Genomic DNA, 16,831 nt, shown 5'->3' on the forward strand with positions numbered 1-16,831 from the left:
TATATTATCAATTTATATCCAATTTCCTCTGATACTGTTCGCTGAAGATACAGTTGTCTACAAGGAAGCGTCATTGCTCCATAGCTGCACGAAAACGTAAAAGAGCTGAGACTGTAATTTCACTGCTGACAAGGAGGGAAAGACAGTAACTCAACACTGTTACAAGTTTAATGTTACAGATTTGAAGCGTTCTTTAAACATCTGGTAATATCTTCTAATGAACGTATCAAAGAGAGATGACCATATAAAGTTTGTGAGTGGATCTGATGACAGAGGGCGATGCACATCTAAAGAAACCACATAGAGCGGCTCATTTCCTCTTAAAAAAAAAAAAAAAAAAAAAAAAAGAGCAGAATTATACAACGAAATTGAAAGAATGCTTTATTAATATAATTTAATATGTTATATAAGCAGTCTGTTTGTGATCACTATCAAGCCGACTCATATTTTATTAGAATATTTAAGTTCTTAATATGTCACATAATATTTGAATCTCTGGCAGTAAATGAACCTAGTTAAAGTTATTGTGACCATAAAAACAATCATTAAGCTAAGAAAATTTCTTGACATGTTGGTAGAGAAAGATCATACTCAAAATTACTCACTGAGAATATAGTAATCAATTGAGAAAATACAATGGAAAACGTATGTAAATGGAAGGAAGCTGTAAAAGTCAGGAATGATACCTCTTGTCTTAAAATAGTTTGCCAAGATGTATTTCCAAAATAGTGTTTGGTGTTTATAATGACACAACGTCTGTTAACTGACTTTGGATGAAAGACTTTTGCTCTTTGCTACCAGAAAGCAACCATCGTATATAACGATATGTACAACGTTTAATTTCAGAATTCACTTTTGGAATAAAATGTCACCAGATGGAATATTACCGTTGGTTATCTGAGTAATGGACAAAACTGAATAGCTACATTGCGATTACTTGTAATGAAACCTAACGAAAAGTAGTTTCTCTTGGCCACTTAATCATCATAACTGAAGCGAACCTGCAGAGCGTTATACAATTCACTACTGGCAACCGCAAATAAATACCAAAAGGAATTGTGGCAGCAGTACATCGGCAATGCATTATTCATGTGACATTACACGCAAAGTGGCTGATATTACCTTATGTAATGTTTGATGGGATTCGTGGCAGACTTCCTCTATGTGCCCAGCCCTTCGAGCGCCTTGGGATAAACTGCGGCGCCACATCGCCACTGCAAGTGATGATTTACCTCCAGACGTAATTGCAAACGTTTGGGACGAGTTCAGCTATTGCAGTAGTATGACCCCTCTGGTGTAGCAAGCAGCGTAATGACTATGACCTTCCGGACTTACCAGTAAGCTACCGTAGTATTATTATCAAAGTTGCTACCACCGTCAGGATCGCACTTCACTGACTTACCAAAGTATTAGTTGTCTCTACGTAGGTACTTTAACACTTTTACGATATTAACTATCAAAATGTACAAATGGAATGTCACGCATTTAGAGACGCGCATTACTGTGTTGCTATGTCAACCAATGACACAGTATGAGTGCTGTGTTGCAGCGTGCAATGATCTTTGACAAGCGAAATTGTTAATTTCGGTCTACTATTAACTAGTATTTTCAAATTTTGTCCACTATGATAGTTTTTGGGACAGTTAACTACTATACCTGTAACAAATAGACAATGTCTTGCTCCTACCCATTCAGAAACGTCAAAATATTCTATGTTACATTCAAGTAGTCACTATGTTTAACGACCAACTATAGCCATACAGAATCACACAAGCAACGTACTTGAATTTGCTTGAAGTCAGTATTTAGACTATCTCCTCAGCGGACACTCATGAAAAGTACCTTCGTTAGGGTAACATCAAACAAATCACTGAACCAACACATTTATGTCCTCTTCAACATATCATCCATATTTAACGCATAGAGCAACGTACATGCTCCTGTCACGTAAGGTAACATTAAAGTAATCAGTTTGTATGTAAAAGTAATCGTGGCTAGATCGGAACTGAACACATTCTATTAAATGCAATATTTTCTTTTATTTTCCAAATTGTTGCAAAAATTAACGCTGCAATTAAATGGAGCTCCAGGCATCTTCTTCCTCTACACTGCCGTCGACTGCAGGAAGAATATATCCGGAGATGTAAACACCCCTTGCAGCTGGGAAACCTGATGCCGGCTCCCACATGCATGCTGCGTCGCTCGTCTATCACAGAAACAAACATATTTCAACTTTTGTACTTATTTTTTAATTTCCAGCGAAGTATGACGTGTCGTTACACTATCGTCCGGGGTTTGTTTTGGGTCCGGTTGAGCAAATGCTGGATATTTACAAAACGTAATCGAAAAATGTGATACAAAACGTTCTATAAAAGTACAACATATACCGCTGTAAAACTGGGTGGTGGTTTTCAAAATGAGAACCTTATACTTACAAGCACATCTTAAAATTTACCGCAGGTCCATTCTTATGGTAGTGAGTTGGTAGCGGAGTGGTCAAGTGCTGGACACAATTTAAATACAAATATATTTTCAATGTCAGTTCATTTATTCCAAGGAAGCAATATCATAGAACCCGGTTTAGTACCTTAGACTTCTACAAGGAGCAATTAATAACACTTCAAAGTTTAGTCAGAGACCAATTAAACTAGAATGTTAAATCCAAAATAAACTACATAATATTCTTAGAATCATAGTTCAAGAATATTAGAAGACAAAAACTGGCTGACTTCAAAACTGGAAAGTATATATGTACAATAGTTGCAAGTCACTCGGATTAAAGCTCCAGTCTCAGGCAAGTCAGATTTCAAACTTGAAAGCCTCATTTGAATGCGGCAACAACCGGCTGCTTAGAGGCGGTAAGTTCGAAAAGCAACGTCCTCCGCATAACCACATTTAATTTCACCTATTCTAATGTACAATACATCAAACCTTTCTGCAGCACACCGGTGTCTTCAAAAACAAAAGCAACAGTTATAAGATATAGAAAAGAGAACTAAGTTTAACATGTACGATATTCTACATCTACATGTTCATGGATACTCTGCAAATCACATTCAAGTGCCTGGCAGAGGATTCATCGAACCACCTTCACGATTCTCTATTATTCCAATCTCGTACAGAACGCGGAAAGAAGGAACACCAATATCTTTCCGTACGAGCTCTGATTTCCCTTATTTTATCGTGGCGAGCGGTCCTCCCTAAGTAGGTCGGTGTCAACAGAATATTTTTGCATTCGGAGGAGAAAGTTGGTGATTCGAATCTCGTGGGAAGATTCCGTCGCAACGAAAAATTCCTTTCTTTTAACGATTTCCAGGCCAAATCCTGTATCATTTCTGTGGCACTCTCTCCCATAATACAAAAGGTCCAGGCTTTCTCTGAACTTTTTCGATGTACTCCGTCAGTCCTGTCTGGTAAGGATCCCACACCGCGCAGCACTATTCTAAAAGAGGACGAACAAGCGTAGTGTAGGCAGTTTCCTTGGTAGGTCTGTTACGTTTTCTAAGTGTCTTGCCAATAAAACGCAGTCTTTGGTTAGCCTTCCCCACAAAATTTTCTGTGTGTTCCTCCCAATTTATGTTTTTCGTAATTGTAATACCTAGGTATTTAGTTGAATTTACGGCTTTTAGATTAGACTGATTTATCGTGTAACCGAAGTTTAACGAGTTCCTTTTAGCAGTGATGTGGATGACCTCATACTCTTCGTTATTTAGGGTCAACTGCCACTTTTCGCTTCATTTATATTCTTTTCTAAATCGTTTTGCAGTTTGTTTTGATCTTCTGATGACTTTATTAGTCGGTAAACGACAGCTTCATCTGCAAACAACCGAAGACGGCTGCTCAGATGGTCTGCCAAATCGTTTATATAGATAAGGAACAGCAAAGGGCCTATAACACTACCTTTGGGAACCCCAGAAATCACTTCTGTTTTACTCTATAACCTTCCGTCAGTTACTACTAACTGCGACCTCTCTAATAGGGAATCACAAATCCAGTCTCATAACTGAGACGCTATTCCGTAAGTACGCAATTTCACTACGAGCCGCAAGTGTGGTACAGTGTCAAAGGCCTTTCGGAAATCCAGAAATACGGAATGGATCTGAAATACCTTGTCAACAGCACTCAAACACTTCATGTGAATAATGAGCTAGTTGTGTTTCACAGGAACGATGTTTCCTAAACCCATGTTGACTCTGTGTCAATAGACCGTTTTCTTCGAGGTAATTCATAACGTTCAAACACAATATATGTTCTAAAATCCTGCTGCATATCGCCGTTAACGATATGGGCCTGTAATTTTGTGGATTACTCCTACAATCTTTCTTGAATATTGGTGTGACTTGTGCAGCGTTCCAGTCTTTGGGTACGGATCTTCCGTCGAGCGAACGGTTGTATATGATTGTTAAGTATGGAGTTAATACATCAGCATACTCCGAAAGGAACCTAATTGGTATACAGTCTGGATCAGAAGACTTGCTTTAATTAAGTGATTTTAAGTTGCTTCACTACTCCAAGGATATTTACTTCCAAGATGCTGATGTTGGCAGCTGTTCTCGATTCGAATTCTGGAATATTTACTTCGTCTTCTTTTGTGAAGGCATTTCGGAAGGCTTTGTTTAGTAACTCTGCTTTGGCAGCACTTTCTTCGATACTATCTCCATTGCTATCGTGTAGAGAAGGCATTGATTGTTTCTTGCCGCTAACATACTTCTCATACGACCTGAATCTCTTTGGATTTTCTGCCAGGTTTCGAGACAAAGTTTCGTTGTAGAAACTGTTATAGGCATCTAGCATTGAAGTCCGACCTACATTTCGAGCTTCTGAAAGAGATCGCCAATCTTAGGCATTTTGCGTCTGTTTGAATTTGGCATGTTTGTTTCGTTGTTTCTGCACAGTGATCTTACCCGTTTTGTGTACCAAGGAGGATCAGCTACCTCCTTTTTTAATTTAGTTGGTATAAATTGCTGTCGATACTATTTCTTGTAATTTAAGCCACATCTGGTCTACATTTATATTATTAATTTGAAATGAGTGGATATTCTCTCTCAGGAAGGCGTCAAGTGAATTTTCATCAGATTTTTTGAATAAGTATATTTTTCGCTTATTTTTCGAGGATTTGGGGATTACAATATTCAATCTCGCTACGACAACCCTGTGTTCACTAATCTCTGAATTGGTCTTGACGCTCCTTATTAACTCAGGATTATTTGTTGCTAAGAGGTCAAGTGTGTTTTCACAACAGTTTACTATTCGCGTGGGACTCATGAACTAACTGCTCGAAATAATTTTCAGTGATTGCGTTTAGCACAATTTCGTATGATATTTTATGCGTACCTCCGTAATTAAACATGTATTTTCGCCAACATATCGAGGGTAAATTAAAGTCATCACCGAGTATTATCGTATGAGTCGGGTACGTGTTTCAAAATCAAACTCAAGTTTTCTTTGAACCTTTCAGCAACTGTATCATTTGAATTGGGAGGTAGGTAAAAGGATCCAATTATTATTTTATTCCGGTTGCCAACAATGACCTCTGCCCATACTACCTCACAGGAAGGATCTACTTCAATTTCGTGGCAAAATAAACTATTTCTGACAGCAATAAACACGCCACCGCCAGCCGTGTTCAGCCTATCCATTCGGAACACCGTTAGGTTCTTCGCAAAAATTTCGGCTGACCTTATATATCGGTTTTAGTCAGCTTCCAGTGCCTATAATGATTTGAGGGTCAGTGCTTTCTATTAGCGCTTGAAGTTCTGGTACTTTTCCAACACAGCTACGACAATTTACAACTGTTATACCAATGGTTCCTATATCTACGTTCTTCCTGTGTTCAGCCTGCACCCTTTGTGACTGAAGCCCTTCTTGTGTTTTCCCGAGACCTTCAAACCTAAAAAGCCGCCCAGTCCACGCCACACAGCCCCTCCTACCCGTGTAGCCGCCTCCTGCGTATAGTGGGCACCTGATCTATTCAGCGGTACCCGAAACTCAACCACCCTTTGTCGCAAGTAGAGGAAACTGCAGCCTACACGGTCGCAGAACCGTTTGAGCCCCTGATTCAGATCCTCCATTCGGCTCTGTACCAGAGGTCCGCAATCGTTCGTGTCGACTATGCTGCAAATGGTCAGCTCTGCTTTCATCTTGCAAGCAAGGCTGGCAGCCTTTACCACTTCTGTTCAAAAGCTATGAAAATTGTAATCAGTTTGACCAATATTTGAAGTGGCCAAAATAAGCATACCAAGATTATTAAATAACACCTGAACAGCTTAAGTAAGTTAAACGCCAGTCTAAATAAACGTAAATATTTCTTCTGGCAACTTTGAATACAGTTACACGAATCACAAGCATAACATAACTGGTGGAGTTGTTATCTGACTCATGTACTAGCCCGTAAATAACGATGTGAGACAACTCCATCAGTTGACAACTAAACAAAGCATGGCGAAGCAAGAAGTCACTACTTCACATTATTTGAACATTGCATAAGCGTAATGCGCACACAAAATGTGATTGGCTCTGGTAGTACAATTTACTGAGAACCAGAGTGGTGGAATCTGACTGTATACAACAGGGTCAGAAAACGTAATTAGCACAGGATAGTGATGTCAGATGCTCGCCGAACGAAGCACATCCCCGTAGAAATTGTGCAAGGCCACGGAGTCACAATTCAGCACTTAGATACAGGATATGTAGTGGCAGAGCGATTACGAGCAATCTCCAACTGTAGAATGAATTGATGAATTGAAAATTAGTGCCATACCGGAAGTCGAAACCGGTGGTTAAGGTGACCCCTCGCGACGGAAGGTAATTTAGAATTTGCGTCCCGTTGCAGCAAAAAAATGGCTCTGAGCACTATGGGACTCAACTGCTGTGGTCATAAGTCCCCTAGAACTTAGAACTACTTAAACCTAACTAACCTAAGGACAGCACACAACACCCAGCCATCACGAGGCAGAGAAAATCCCTGACCCCGCCGGGAATCGAACCCGGGAACCCGGGCATGGGAAGCGAGAACGCTACCGCACGACCACGAGATGCGGGCCCCGTTGCAGCACAAATTTCTTCATTCGATTCTACAGTTGGTGGTCACCTGTATTTTATAATAGCTATAATCGTCGCTGCGCCTGTTTCTTCGGACATGTGTACTTATACGAAGGTGCATTGCATCTTAGGTCTTATAAACACAGGCACTACGATATCGTTTCAGCCCCTAGAGCTGGCAGTGTAACTGGATCCTCCGTTTCAGAATTGCGGACTCCCTCCAGTATAGTCAGCAGGCAACGACTTCTACCAAGGGGCAGCAACCATCCAGGAGGTAAACGCGTCCGCTACACACCAACAAGCGAACTCTCTCGGTGAACCATTCCCTTGGCTGTAACGCGGAACCACAAAGCTCACCACTGCCCGCCAAAAGCCTCACTGCTTCTTCCTATTCCACGCCGCTTCCGGCATCTAGGACTAGCAAACCTTCCTATGGAACGCATGCGCACGCCTTTATACAAGCGTCTCGCACCTCACTGCCCCCTGAAATCACGGCTGCGCGCCAAACAGCCCACAGCTGATCAAAGAGAGAGAAATCGATAGTAACTATACCACAGTTCATCTGTGTTTAGTCTTGCTGAACATATACACGTAGCCTTCTGAAATTGGGTGAAACTTTTGGAAGACTTTGTAACATACGACGTCTACAGTAGTTGGCTGCACAGACAAAAATCCTTAGAGATACCTATTAGCTCAAAAGAGTAGAAAAATACTGAGGTGGAGCTGATAGCATTAATTGCTTGTGATGTGAGTGCACAGCTATGTTTAAAGGTCTTCACCTTTTACTTTAATAATGCAATTTCAGTGTTACGTCGCTGTCAAGTATCTACAATTATCCATTCTGTGTCGCTGAGACAGTACACTGAAGTGACCAAAGTCATGGGATATCTCCTAATACGTGTCGAACCTCCTTTTGCCCGAAGTAGCGCAGCAACTCGACGTGGCATGGACTCAACAACCAACGTGGAGAAATACCGACCTGCTTCTATAGTCGTAAGTGTCGTAAGTCGAGGATTTTGTGCACTAACTGATCTCTCGATTATGTCCCATAAGTGTTCGAAGGAATTCGTGTAAGGCGATCGAGGTGGCAAAATCATTTACTCCAAGTATCTGGAATGTTCTTCACATCAATTGCGAACAACTGTGGCCCATTAACATGACACATTGTCGTCCCAGAATGGCTGCAAATGGTCTCTACGTAGCCGAACATAACCATTTTCAGTCAGTCGTCGGTTCAATTGGACCAGAGGACCCAGTCTGTTTCATGCAAACTCCACCCACACCATAATGGGCCTACCAACCATCAGCTTGCACAGTGCTTTGTCGACAACTTGCTGCACGGCTTCGTGGGTTCTGCGCCAAACTCGAACCCTATCATCAGTTCTTATCTACAGGAATTGTGACTAATCTGACCAGACCAAGGTTTTCCAGTTGTCTATGGTTCAATCGATACGGTCACGACCCCAGGAAAGACGCTACAGGCTAAGTCGTTCTGTCAGCAAAGGCACTCGCGTCGATCGTCTGCTGCCACTGTCCACTAATGCCAAATTTAACTGCACTTTCTTTACGGATACGTTCGTCATACGTCCCACATTGATTTCTGCAGTTATTTCATGCAGTGTTGCTTGTCTGTTAGCACTGACAACTCTACGTGAACTGAGTTGCTGTCGATCGTTAAGTGAAGATCGTAGGCCACTGCGATGTCCATGGTGAGAGGTAATGCCTCAGACATGGTATTCTCGGCGCACTATTGTGACGGTGAGTATCGATATATTGACTTCTCAAACGATTTACGAAATGGAACGTACTGAGCGTCTAGTTCCAACTGATATTCCGCATTCAAACTCTTTTAATTCCCGTCGTGCGGCTATAATCACGTGAGAATCCTTTCCAAATAATCCACCAGAGTACAGATGTCAACTCCGCGGATACAGTTCCCTTTTATACCTTATAACCGAGACACCACCGCTATCTGTATATCTGCATATAGTTATCCCATTCCTTTTCTCACCTGACGGTATAAATTAATGATACGCTTGTACAGTTTAGCTTAGAGCCCCACCATTGATTTAAAGGGGGACACAACACTACCAGGGTAAAGAAAAAGGAAATTCTGTGGTGCACGGACAGCGACCAGGCTACTGAACTGACTGTACGTGGACTGCGGCCTTCCTTCAACGCGACACTAGTCCGTCATTAACCTTCGGGAAAGATCATTAGTGTCCCACCTCCCCTGGATACCCAGGGGTGGTGATTTCACAATATGAAATTTTGTATGGAGGTGGTGTGGTGTAGGTTATGAAACGAGATGAAACACCAGGAAAGAAGGAGAAAGTTAATGGGGAGGGTTCCGCTGGGCAGTTTAATTCTGGAACTGCTATCTGGTTCCGTTCGTTCGTATGCAGCAGCCATGCGATGGGCGGCAGTAATCGAGGCGCGGCGAGGTGATGGCGAGTTATGCAGGAGGTCGGCGTGGCTGAGTGGGGCAAGCCTGGTGGTGCGGCGGTCAGCGCGTGTCCGATACAATTTACATGAGCCCTGGTATCTCCGTCGGGCTGCACCGGCTGCAACACGTGTGCAGCACTGTCGCGGAGGGTGGCAGTGAGGAGTGGAGGAAAGGGGCGAAGACCCCTGGCACCGCGGCGCATATTAAGTCGGCCGCATCCTGCGACGTCCTGGGAGGGAGCAAGCGGACTCGCCATTTGAAATTCAATAAAGCGGGCCAGGGTGGGGAAGGGCGGGAAAAGCCGCACCGTACCCTCCCCCATCCCCTCCTACGCCCACCCTTTCCAGTGTGGGAGAGCTGCGCGGAGTGGCAGAGAACAGGCTTGTTTAAAATTCACATTGCAAAGCAGTGCTGATTGTGTTTGTGTGCGAGAGAACGGGGACCACACCAGCGCTGCTGCGGCACCGAGGTAGAGGGACTGCGTGCAAAGCGATAACTTGTTGCGAAGCTGCATCCCGCCTCGTAGTCGCCACACTTACTACATTTCCTGTTGAGCCACAGGAGCGCTGTTGATTCTGAAATTCATTCGTCCTCAGCTACATACATCAAAAAAAGTTCTGCATCACCCCGGTGTCCAGAACTCCTGAAGATAGGCGTTTAGCGCTTACTGTGGACATTATATCACAGACACAGTCCCTTTGACTGTTGAGATATGTCACTAAACCTGCCCATAGAGGTAATCAACAATGCATGAGCAGCGCCTATTAGACGGAGGGGGTACGACGGACGATCAGTTCCAGTCATTCCACCAGGAAGGAGGTACACGGCTCATGTTGTCTGTAGTTCAACCATGCCTAGACCATTACTACCGCGGTTCGATGGCGTCCGCATTGTTACTTTGTTCCAGGAAGGCCTCTCAACAAGGGAATTATCGGGGCATCTCGGCGTGGACGAAAGCAATGTTGCTCGGACATGGAGGAGATACTGAGAGACAGGAACTGTCGATGGCATGCCTCGCTCAGGACGCCCAAGGACTACAACTTCAGTGGATGACCGCTACCTACGGATTATGCCTCGGAGGAACCCCGACAGCAACGCCATGTTGAATAATGCTTTCCGTGCAGCCACTCGAACTGTGCGCAACAGGCTGCATGATTCCACACGTCCATGGCGAGGTCCATTTTTACAACCACGACATCAAGCAGTGCGGTGCAGATGGGACCCACAACATGCCGAATGGACCACTCAGGATTGGAATCACGTTCTGTTACCCGATCAGTGTCGCATACACCTTCAACCAGATAATCGTCGGAGAGGTGCTTGGGGGCAACACGGTCAGGCTGAACGCCTTAGACACACCGCCCAGCGAGTGCAACAAGGTGGAGGTTCCCTGCTGTTTTGGGGTGGCATTATGTGGGGCCGACTTACGCCGCTGGTGGTCATAGAAGGCGCCGTAACTGCTGTACAATACGTGAATGCCATCCTCCGACCGACAGTGCAACCATATCGGTATCGTATTGGCGAGGAATTCGTCTTCATGGTCGACAATTCACACCCACATCGTGCACATCTTGTGAATGACCTCCTCTAGGGTAACGACATCGCTCGACCACAGTGCCCACCATGTTCTCCAGACATGAACTCTATCGAACATGCCTTGGATAGATTGAAAAGGGCTGTTTATGGGCGTAGTGACCACCAACAACTCTGAGGGATCTACGCCGAATCCCCGCTGAGGAGTGGGATAATCTGGACCAACATTGTCTTAATGAACTTGTGGATAGTATGCCACGACGAATACAGGCATGCATCAATGTAAGAGGACGTGCTACTGGATATTAGAGGTACTGGTGTGTACGGCAATCTGGACAACCATCTCTGAAGGTCTCGCTGTGTGGTAGTACAACACGCAACGTGTGATTTTCATGAGCAATAAAAATTTCGGAAATTATGTCTATGTTGATCTCTGTTCCAATTTTATGTACAGATTTCGGAACTCAAGGAACCGAGGTGATGAAATCCTTTTTTTGATGTGTGTATATATTTGTGTCTGGTTCGAGTAGCTTACGGGAATGCAGCCCCGTCAATCATCGATATTTCGACAGGTGTACTCTCTATTATTTTCAAAGCACCAAAGTAGGAAGAAAGCGTTATGCAAAGGAATGTAAAACTTCGGTATGCGGAACATATCTGCGATCATGGGAAACGTTACATGAAGTCGGAAATGCAGAATTACGTTCAATAGTTGCAGAAGAAAAATTCCTGGTGGGAGCACAATATCAAGGGTCTTTGTCTCTACTGAGCTATTCCCCCTAGATATAATGGCGTGCTGAAGGGTTTATCTTAGGCCAATCGCGAGCAACACTGGTCCTCCGACATATCAAGTAGCAAAACGCCTTGCTATACTGTTGAGCCGACTAGTAGAATAGTGTGTGAGCCACATCATGGACCCGACGGATTTTTACGTATATTATGGGGATTAGGTTTCAGAGAGTCGGGTACGAGTATTTAATAAGTTTTGGTGTGATCTCTGTCTTCATTGTCATTCCCCTATTTCAATGATTGCGGTAAATTGAGGTTTGATGTTGAATTAACGAGCTTCTTATTCAATGACTAGTGTTACGAACAGACGGATGGAGCTTCAATGGGGGACCGTTATCACCTATTAATGTCAGTATGTTTATGGATATTTTCGAGGAATGTGCCTTGGAGCTGGCGGCATGAGATGTATTTTTTTCCAAATATGTAGATTATTCTTTTTTCTTTTTTCCTTTTTTTTTTTTTTTTTGGCCTCATGGTTGTGATAATTTGAACGGCTTTTAAGAATGTCTGAGTTCAGTTAATATTTGCTTCAGGATGGAAGTGGAAAGGGTGAACTGCCTCCCTTCATTGATGCGTTCGTCAAGCGGAAGGTTGATGCTATGTGGGGACAAGCATTTGATAGGAAGACAACCCACACCAACTTTTATCCACAGGCTAATAATTGTCATCACACCCCTTAGCTTAGTCCACAGGACCCAGGTCATCTTACTGAGAGCATGTCAGCTGAGTTAACCCATCTGTTGGTTCAATTTCATCATAATGTTTACAGTGAGAGACAGTTCGGACGCGTGTTGCGCTATCGGCCAAACTTGCACCTGCTGAGTGATGGTAATATCGAGGTGACATTGTAGCGAAACGGGAAGAAACAAAGATTTCTAGTCAGATGGTAATAGGGTAATACCAACAGCAGCAGAAATTGGTATAACTGGAGAAGGTTTCTTTACGAGTAGGAAGGTAGGGCAGAGAGTGTGTTATTCTTTGACTTACCTTCTATTCATCTCGTCCCCAGTTTTTCCAGGTTAGCCAGCTTGTTTGAAAGGCATTTGATATGGAACATTCAGTCCGTGCCCTGTGTGCGCCGTGACCGTAAAAATATCCCATTATTTTAACGAAAGTCACAGAGTGGATTTCAATATGACTGAGAGATGATTCGAAGCAAACCAACACCAACAAATATAGTCCAGGTATACATGCCGACGCCACAAGATGGAGATGAAGAGATAGAGAAAGTATATGTGGATATTGAAAGGATAATACAGTACATAAAGGGAGATGAAAATCTAGTAGTGAAGGGGGACTGGAAGGTAGTTGGAGGGGAAGGAATGCAGATGTGGTTACAGGAGAATATGGGCTTGGGACAAGGAATGAGAGAGGAGAAAGACTGCTTGAGTTCCGTAATAAATTTCAGCTAGTAATAGCGAATGCTTCGTTCAAGAATCACAAGCAGAGCAGGTATACCTGGAAAAGGCCGGGTGGTACAGGAAGATTACAGTTACATTACATTATGGTCAGGCAGAGATTTCGAAATCAGATACTGGACCGTAGCGCGTACCCAGGAGCAGATACAGACTCAGATCATAATGTATAGGGTGAAGTTTAAGACAGTAGTCAGGAAGAATCAACACGCACAGAAGTGGGATACAGAAGTACTAAGGAATGACGAGATACGCTTGAACTTCTGTTGGGCTATAGCTACTGCAGTAAGGAATAATTCAGTAAGCAGTACAGCTGAAGAGAAATGCTCATCTCTAAAAAGGACAATCACTGAAGCTGGAACGAAAACCGTAGGTAAAAAGAAGGGAGCTGCGAAGAAACCTTGGGTAACAGAAGAAATCCTTAAGCTGATCGATGAAAGAAGCAATTAAAAAAATGTTCAATGACATTCAGGAATACAGAAATACGAGTCACTGCGGAATGAAATAAATGGAAAATGCAGGGAAGCTAAGACAAAATGGCTGCATAAAATGCATGAAGGAATCGAAGAAGAAAACGACTGTCGGAAGGACTGATTCAGCATATAGGTAAGTCAAGACAACCTTCGGTGAAATTAAAAGTAAGGGCGGTAGCATAAGAAGTACAACGGGGTTTCCACTGCTAAATATAGAGGAGAAAGCGAATAGGTGCAAAGAGTACATTGAAGGTCTCTATGAGGGGCAAGATTTGTATGATGTAATAGAACAAGAAACAAGAGTCGATTTAGAAGAAATAGGGGATCCAGTATTAAAATTTAAAGAGAGTATTGGAAGACTTAAAATGAAATAGAAGGGATAGATAACGTTCCATCACATTTCTAAAATGATTAGGGTAAGTGGCAACAAAACGACTATTCACGCTACTGTGCTGAATGTCTGAGTGTGCTGACATACCATCTGACTGTCGGAATAATATCGTCCACAAAACTCCGCAGACTTCCATAGCTGACAAGTGTAAGAATTTCCGCACAACTCAGCCGTCCGAGTTGCTGACAAGGATTATGTACAGAAGAATAGAAAAGAAAATTGAGGATGTGTAAGATAACTATAAGTTTGCCTTTAGAAAAGGTAAACGTACCACAGTGGCAATTCTGAAGTTGCGGTTAATAATGGAAGCAAGACTAAAGAAAAGTCAAGACACGTTCATAGGATCTGTCGATCTGAAAAAAACGTTCGAGAACGTAAAATCGTGCAAGATGTTTGAAATTTTGAGAAAGTAGTGGTAAGCTATAGGGAGGAACGCGTTATATATATAAAATATGTGCAAGATCCAAGAGGGAATAATAAGAGTGGACGACTAAGAACGAAGTGCCAGGATTAAAAAGAGAGCTAGACAGGGATGTAGTCTTTCATACCTACTATTCAGTCTGTACATCGAAGGCGCTATGATGGAAACAAAAGAAGAATGCATGTGTGGGATTAAAATTCAAGGTGAATAGATATCAGTGATACGATTCACTGATGACGTTGCTATCCTAAGTGAAAGTGGACAAGAATTAAATGACCTGCTGAATGGAAAGAATAGTATAATGATTACAGAAACTGGAGTAAGAGTAATTCGAAGGAAGACGAAAGTAATGAGAAGTGGTAGAAATGAGAACAGCGAGAAACTTCACATACGACTGACGATCACGAACTAGATGAAGTTACGGAATTTTGCTACTTAGACAGCAAAACAATCAATAAAAGCATACTACCATTGGCAAACAGGGCATTCCGGACCAACAGATGTCTACTAGTATCAAACATAGGCCTTAATTTGTGGAACGAATTTCTGAGAATGTACGTTTGGACCGCTACACCGGATGGTAGTGAAACATGGACTGTAGGAAAGCGGAACAAAAGAGAATCTAAGCATTTGAGATGTGGTGCTACGAGCGAATGTTGAAAGTTAGGTGGACCGAAAAGGTAATGAATGAGAAGGTTCTGCGCAGAATCGGAGAGGAAAGAAATAAGTAGAAAACACTGACAAGGAGAAGGGACGGGATGACAGGACATCTGTTAAGACATCAGGGAACGACTTCCATGGTATTAGAGGGAGCTGTCGAGGGTAAAAACGGGAGAGAAAGACGGAGATAGGAATACACTCAACAAATAATTAATGACGTAGTATGCAAGAGCTACTCTGAGATGAAGAAGTCTGCACAAGACAGGAATTCGTGGCGGGCCGCATCAAACCAATCAGAAGACTGATGACTGAGCAAAAGCCCACTCAAGAAGCATTTTTTACAGGATTTGTCGTATTTTGCAAATATTTGATGCGAAAAGTTGTTTTGATCTCTGTCTAAAATTATAGCCCTTCTAGCAATCATAAAGGATATTTTGCTTTGCGTAAGATGGTTGACTATTTTATTCCTTGCCGTTGTGGTGTGCCACATATTCGTTTGACCAGCAGGATAGTGGAGGACCAGTGCAATGAGCATGAGGGTAGGATACGCTTACAACAGCTGAAAAAATCTAGTGCAGCAGAACATTGCCTTGACACCCGTCATCCTACGGAATATAGCAACATGGAGATTTTGACATGCACTTCCTGCTGTTGGGATAGTGTTATTAAGAAATCAGTTGAAATTAAATTAACAAGTGACCTTACAATCAGAGATGAAGGATTTTGGTGACTTTCTGATTGCAATCCTGCACTCTAAGCCGTAGAAAACCAGAGGGTCAGAATTTACGATAGTGTTTGCTACCGGTAACTGTGACGTTCGTCATCTTTAGTTGTACGGTGGCACTAGTGTTTGCAGTTTGTGTGTGTGAGTGTGTGTGTGTGTGTGTGTGTGTGTGTGTGTGTGTGTGTGTGTGTTCCTGGAAATTCTCCGTATGCCGAGGTGTTAAGTTCCCTTGAACAGTGCTCACTTTCTGCATTTACGCCTTGAAAATGACAAGTTGTGCCCTCCCGAAATATCGGCGGTGAATGTAGATGTCACATTATATGCTGCGAAAAATTCTTTATTGGAATGTTACTTTTATTATGCAACATTAACTCCCATGTATCTGTGAGTAGGGTCCTTGATCACTGATTAAAACGTCCTGGATCCCATTTTCGAACCTGGAAACTGTTCGAATTTCGAATAAAAATCATCATCAATGGCGGACGAAGACTTTCAGTATTAGAAGTCATCCTCGTTCCACCAACGGTCTTGTCAAATAGGCCCGAGGAACGCACAGAGGTTGCGAAACTGCCCCTAAAAAGAGGAAGAATCAGCAATGATAAACGTCGTGAGGACGCAGCAGGCAGTAGAAACCCTGCTTTAAAAACACATGATGCGTTTCTACAGGATATGAAGACTCTGTGTTGGCTATCTCTCCATTGGCAAAAGATTTCAGAAAAGGTACCCCATTCGGATCTTCGTGAGGGACTGCTAACTGGGAGGTGACCGCGAAAAAAAGATTGAAGGAAATGAAGAAGACGACAAGGATTTTAGTTAAGATGAGTGTAGGGTAATATACGCCAAAGCAGAAAATAATATATCGGAAGTCCAAATCGTTAGGAATAGGAGGGTAATGGAGAGAGTGATTTACTGTGAACAGTTGGTAATGGAGAGAGAGA

The sequence above is a fragment of the Schistocerca serialis genome, chromosome 4, assembly GCF_023864345.2.
Source record: "Schistocerca serialis cubense isolate TAMUIC-IGC-003099 chromosome 4, iqSchSeri2.2, whole genome shotgun sequence".
In the NCBI taxonomy this organism is placed as follows: Eukaryota; Metazoa; Arthropoda; class Insecta; order Orthoptera; family Acrididae; genus Schistocerca; species Schistocerca serialis.